This window comes from Herpailurus yagouaroundi, unplaced genomic scaffold (genome assembly GCF_014898765.1).
Source record: "Herpailurus yagouaroundi ecotype Mexico unplaced genomic scaffold, PumYag 217, whole genome shotgun sequence".
In the NCBI taxonomy this organism is placed as follows: Eukaryota; Metazoa; Chordata; class Mammalia; order Carnivora; family Felidae; genus Herpailurus; species Herpailurus yagouaroundi.
In genome coordinates this window covers 3,342,687-3,348,493 of record NW_024412448.1, presented here as the reverse complement: position 1 = coordinate 3,348,493, position 5,807 = coordinate 3,342,687, and the positions used below count along the sequence as shown (strand labels likewise).

Here is a 5,807-nt window from a genome sequence, read left to right as displayed (position 1 = left end):
ATGAACAGTGTTTCTTTCCGATCCTACGACTTGGTGTATTTTTTCTTTCTGTTCATCTGAACTTTGAAGCCTCGGCCTGTTAGAAGTTGTTATGCTTGGGGCGCCTGGGTGGCGCAGTCGGTGAAGCGTCCGACTTCAGCCGGGTCACGATCTCGCGGTCCGTGAGTTCGAGCCCCGCGTCGGGCTCTGGGCTGATGGCTCGGAGCCTGGAGCCTGCTTCCGATTCTGTGTCTCTCTCTCTCTCTCTGCCCCTCCCCCGTTCATGCTCTGTCTCTCTCTGTCCCAAAAATAAAAATAAACGTTGGAAAAAATAAATAAATAAAAAATAAATAAATAAATAAAGAAGTTGTTATGCTTGTTCTGTTTTGTTGAAGCCACAGTTCCTGCAGGAACCCCCCCCCCTGCAAGAAGTCCTGTCGAGTGCCCTCCTCCCTGGAATTTTTAGGTTCAGCCTGAGTCATGTCGTCTTGGCCTTTTTAGAGCACACAACTTTTCCAACAGTCCCATTTTCTGCCCCGGTCCTGGGCGCTCCCCACCCTCGGAGTCTCTGCTCACCTGCCCCACCCCCTGGGCCTCCAGGCCTGGCCGTCCAGCTGTGCCTGAGTGACGCCATCCCCCAGTGTCTTCCGGACCCTCAGAGAAAGCCAGGCCTTTCAGGCCCACCCCCAACCCGCCCTGCCGGGTGCTGTGTTTTCATTCTCAGCTCACAAGGAACCTGCAGAAAATATTTTCTTTGGCAGCCGATTAGGGAGTAGCAGCCCCGGACATGCCTTTCAGGCGACGTCCGAGCCTGGGCCAGCTGCTGGCCTCCACAGCTGCCCCAGGGGCTGTGGCCACGGGCAAGGCCAGGGTTTGGACCTCATCCAGCTTGAGTAAGGTTCTCTCCCCCCATCAGGTTCTGAGACGTCCCAAGGCCCCACGGCGCCCTTCGGGCAGACCAAACCTCTCCCAGGCCACCATGCCAGGGGGTTGGCGTCTGGCCTTCCAGAAGCCCACCCCCTGAATGCCTTTTCCCTCTGCCACAGGGTTCAAGGGTATGAGGGCCTCCCAGGCAGGGAGTCAAGGGCCTCATGTCCCCCTCCCCACCCGAGTGTCTCCTTGTGGGGGCCCTGCCTTCCCTCCCTCTTGGAGGGGCTGTTCCCACTCCCCTTCTGAGCAGGCCTGTCCTTCAGATCTAGGCCCTGTCCAGCTGCCTGACCCTGGCTGGCCGGTCAGATCCACGCTGATAAGAATGGGACCCTAGCAGAGAATGAACTGGATGACAGGCTTTGAACCAAAGGGCCGGCAGGTTGTAGGGGAGCAGCCGAACCAGGAGAGCCAGGGAGAGGCGAGGGGCCGAGCTGAGTCACCCAGGGGAGCAAGAGGAGGAAGGGGGAAGGAGCCCTGGGGGCTCTCAGGTCCCGGATGCACAGCTGCACCTGTCAGTCTCACCGCGTTCTCTGCTTCCTTCCAATAAAGCCCACTTTGGCTAAACATCCCACCTGGATATTTATTCCTTAAAGCCCAAAGATCCAGACGGTTTCACTAGGGCACCTGGGCTTCCCCAGGTGGGAAGAGCCTTCCTCACCCGCCTCCAGGAGGAGGGCATCCTCCTCTTGTCCCTCCCGCTGGCTGGAAAGCCCCTTTTTCTGCTCATTCCCAAGGGCCTTGAGCTCTTGAAGAAAGTGCTTACCTGGGTCTCCACCAACCCTGGTGTCCAAGGGAGGGGGTTCAGGGCAGAGAGGCCTTCCGGGTCACAAGCAGAAGTCACCGGGCAGCCTAGTTCAGTGGACCCTGATTGGGCATATGGCTGGTGGAAAAGAAAAAGGTAGCAAATTTTGGAGTGCGGCAGATTTGGGTTTGAATCCTGGGTCCAGCACCTGCCAGTTTATGCAGCCTGCTCTTTGTTGGCCCCGTGACACCAGTGGCGTCCAGGACTTGCCACGCCCTGGGCCCCCTCCTACACTCTCCTCTAGACAGCACTGCTAGGAGGGTCCCGTTTTTCCAAACAAGGAAGCAGAGATGGGAGAGGTTAAGCGATGGCGCACAAGCTTCTCTCAGCCGGTGATGGGAGAGAAACCCTGATTGTTCTGACTCTGGGGAGCTGGTTTTGCCCTAAGAGAAGAAAAAAAAAGTCTGGTCCTAACATAAACCCTCATGAAATAAAGCTAACGTGCTTCTCTACACAGAGGAAGAGTAGATAACCCTTCCAAAAAAAAAAAAAAAAAAAAAACTCTTCCCGTATTTACCCAGGAACTACAACATCTGGGATTTGCTTCAGAAGATCCCACTGGGGCCGGTGCTGATGAGCTGATGGTTCTGGAAGCTGGGGATGGGTGGCTCTCCCTCCATGTGAGTATGCTTGCGAGGTTTCATAATACAATGTTTTTTTTTTAAGTAGCAAGAAGGAACACGGCCAGGGTGGAGAAGCGGTCTTGCAAAGGATGTCAAGGTGCAGACAGCGAGCCCCGAGTCCCGCCAGGAAGGGAGCCCCGAGCCCCTCCCCACGGCCCGCTGCCAGCCATGCCCCCTCCCCACGCCTCTCCCTGTTGACTCCCTTGTGGTCCAAGAACCCTCGGCTCTGAGTAATAAATGTGCGCTCTCTCGGCGGGACATGTGTTTCCAATCATTCTCCGCAGTGAGTGACCACCGACGGCTGCTGCCTGTCTGTCCCCCACCTTGTACCTTCAGATCCGCCATGACCACAGCCCCGGCCCAGCTCCCACCCCAGGTCTGTGCGGAGCCCCCCCCCACGCCCTCCCGCCCATGTGACTTCATGCAAGCAGGCTTGCGTCTGGAAGAGAGTCCTCTGCACCGCCCCTGCCCCCTATGGGACAACTCCGACCACCCTGTAGGTCTCGTTTATCCCAGCGAGCGTCCCAGACCACCTGCCCCCGCCCTCCGCCGATGCCCTTGCTGTGCCATCAAGCACCCGCACCTGCTTGTACTTGTTTCTGTCCGCGTTTCTGCTAACGGCCGGTTGCTGCTGGAGGAAGAACCGGGCCACGTCTGTTCCCTCTGGGCGCCCGGCACCTGCACAGGCCTGGCAGATGGCGGGTGCCCAACACATCCTCACTGAATCGATGAACGAACAAATGAGCTTAACGAACGAACAAATAACCTTAAGGAGCAGGGAGTCGAGGGGAAGACAGACACAAAGACGAGTAACCTGCTAGGGGACACGCAAGGGGCCTAAGGAGGCCAGACAGTGAGCTGTGACCGGGTCATGTCCATCTCCGCTCCCTCTTAGGGCGACCCATTCTCCACGCAACTCCACTGGGCGCCGCCTTCGGCTGGCTGGGCCCGCGGCCTGGGGCACAGCGAGGAGGGATCTTGGGCCACACCAAGGCTCGGTGGGGAAGGAGTGCTCGGGTCTGCTGGAGGTCGGGGGTCGGGGAACGCGGACGCCCCCCCCCCACGTCCCCGAGGAGTCAGACCACAGTCCGATGTGATAGGGGAGCAATGACGAGGACCCACAGCGCGCTCGGTGCAGGAACATCACCACCCCCAGACCCCAGCGCCTCCCCCGTGGGCATCTAGGTCACACTTGTTGGGGGTGTGCTGAGTGGCAGCTGGAGAATGCAGGGGACACTCAGGTGGCTGACTCTCAGGCTTGCCTCTGGGGCCAGGAACCCTAGGACAGAGCTTGGGGTCCCCGGGAAGAGGAGGGAAGCAGGGGGATATGGTGGGGAACCGCTCCCATGGTCCCACCTGCCTCTGGGGGCTGGACCGTCCCTTTGGCGTCAGACGCAGTCACCAAAGGGTGTGGAGCCTGGCAGGTCCCCCCAGCCAAGGAGGGGCTGAAGGTGCCAGTGGGCCAGACCCAAACTCCAGAAACCATCTGGAGATGGCCACAAGGACCCAACGACTCACTTTCTAAGGAGCTGTGTTTCTCCTTGCCTCTCATGGCTCTGCTGTCTTCCGATCGTTTCGTTGATGACCAGGGCCACCCCACCCCTGCTCTCTCTGTTGTTCTGACGTTTCAGCTCAAGGTTGAACGAGCGCCCTTAGGGATTCTCACCCCATACTCCCTGGGTGCCGTCTCGGGGCTGGGACCGAGCCCGTACATGCCAGGGCTGGTCACGGAGCCTCACGGAAGGCGGCAAGAGCCTGGACCGGTGCTGGCCACCGGGCGAACCTTCCTTCAGCATCCCGGAGAAGAGAGGGCCAGGGGAGAGGAGGGGAGGGAAGGAGAGAGAAAGGAAATTCTTGGGCACCGTCCTAATCATAGCCTTGAAATGAAATTTACTGCTGCACTCAGCACGGGGACGCCAGCCAGCACCAACCCCCCTTCTGTTTGGATTAGGCGATGACATCATGGCCACGGCCAATCACCGCCAGCACCAAAGAAGCAGAGGATGGTGGGGGGAAACCTGAGCCTCCAGCCGCCCCCCCCCCCACTCCCCGTGCTTCCAGGGAGGGGAACCTGAAACCAGCAGAAGTCAGTCTCAACACACCCCTGCTGAGCTGGGCCCGCCACTCCGGCTGCCCTGCTCCCTGCCAGCACCTGGTCCCCGGGCCCCGCCAGCTGAGGCTGCCTCCCGGAGCAGGCCAGGGGCGGACGCAGCAGTGCCGTGTTCCCGTCTCCGCTCTGCTCGCTGGCCCTGCTCCCCGACCCGCCCGTGTGAAGGAGGCACATGACACACGCCCAGGGCCAAAGGCAAGGGCTTGGGCACGAGAGAGCACAGAGCAGGCGGCGTGAGAGCGTGAGAGCCGGCTCTGGTCGGGTTCACCCTGCTCTGTGTTTTGCGGCGACAGAGTCAGAGTGTGGGTCGGAGGGGAGCCCACGCTGGGGGCCTGCCCCCGCCGTGCCTCGCGGGCCGGGAGACCCTTCTGCGTCAAGGCCACCGTGCGGAGAGGCGGTGCCGGCTCAGGATCCGGGTGGGACGAGGTCCGCGAAGGCTTCGGCCCAGGGGACACGGTGGTGTGGCGTCAGCCCGCCTCCCCGGGGGGGGGGGGGGGGGGGCGGACGGGAGTGTGATCGCTGCTCCCAGACGGCTCAGGGGTGGCCAGTGACTTCACGGGCTGCCTGCTCACAAAGCAACAGCCTCCCTCACACCCTCCCTCTCTCTCTCTGGAGTTACTCTAGACTGGATCAGAGCAGCACGGGCAGGCGGTGTTGGGACGGCATCCAGGCCTGTGGAACCTGTGCCCTGCGGAGCAGGCGGGCGGGCGGGCAAGGCCGGCATCCAGGCAGGCGTGCAAGGTGGGTGCCTGGGCTCCGACTGACTTTCCCCACGGGGCGCCTGCCTGGGAGGAGGCAGACAGTGAAGGAGAGAGAGGCCAAGCCCTTGCCTCCGTCCTGCAGGATGGCATAAAATAGCAAAGGAAACCCCGTGGGGAGGCAGGGGCTGAGGGAGTGTAGGTGACCGCGTGGGATCACCGAAGTACCTGGCTTGGGGAGCTGGAGCCAGGACAAGCCTTGAGAGAGCCAGGCAGAGAGCCTAGAAAGTATCCAGATTTCGGCGCCAGGAGATACCCGTCGAATCTGCATCTGAAAATTGCCTTCCTCGCCCCAGGGGCAGGATACGACGCTCATCCTGGGTCACCAGGTCCCATCACCTAGCGAAACTCCACGAACTTTCTGGCCAACACCCTCTTCCATACTCTGTCCACGCATATGTGTAATTTCACGTAAATGAAACACCGTGCATACTGTTTTCTCAGGGACGCTTGGAGAAAACAAACCCTTGAAATACGCCTGGCCCTCCCTGTGTCCCCCGAGAGCCGATGTGGACACACGGATACGCCGTCCTGCACAGCTACCTCCCGAGAGCATGACTGTGTCTCTACAAAAACGGAGCCTTGTTGATCTGCTCTGCATTTTG

General features: G+C 60.3%; 1 long non-coding RNA gene across 2 annotated transcripts; it reads right to left on the bottom strand.

Annotated features, from left to right (window-relative positions):
• Nucleotides 1–387: 387 nt before the first annotated feature.
• LOC121018003 (uncharacterized) lies at nucleotides 388–4,611 on the bottom strand. Of its 2 annotated transcripts, XR_005784990.1 has the most exons (4): nucleotides 3,841–4,594; nucleotides 2,918–3,079; nucleotides 2,229–2,340; nucleotides 389–1,789 (listed from the first exon to the last, which is right to left on the bottom strand). It is a non-coding gene; the product is annotated as an uncharacterized LOC121018003 (long non-coding RNA). The 2 variants fall into 2 exon arrangements; XR_005784989.1 differs by having other exon boundaries at nucleotides 388–1,789; nucleotides 2,918–4,611.
• Between the last annotated feature and the right edge of the window lie 1,196 nt (nucleotides 4,612–5,807).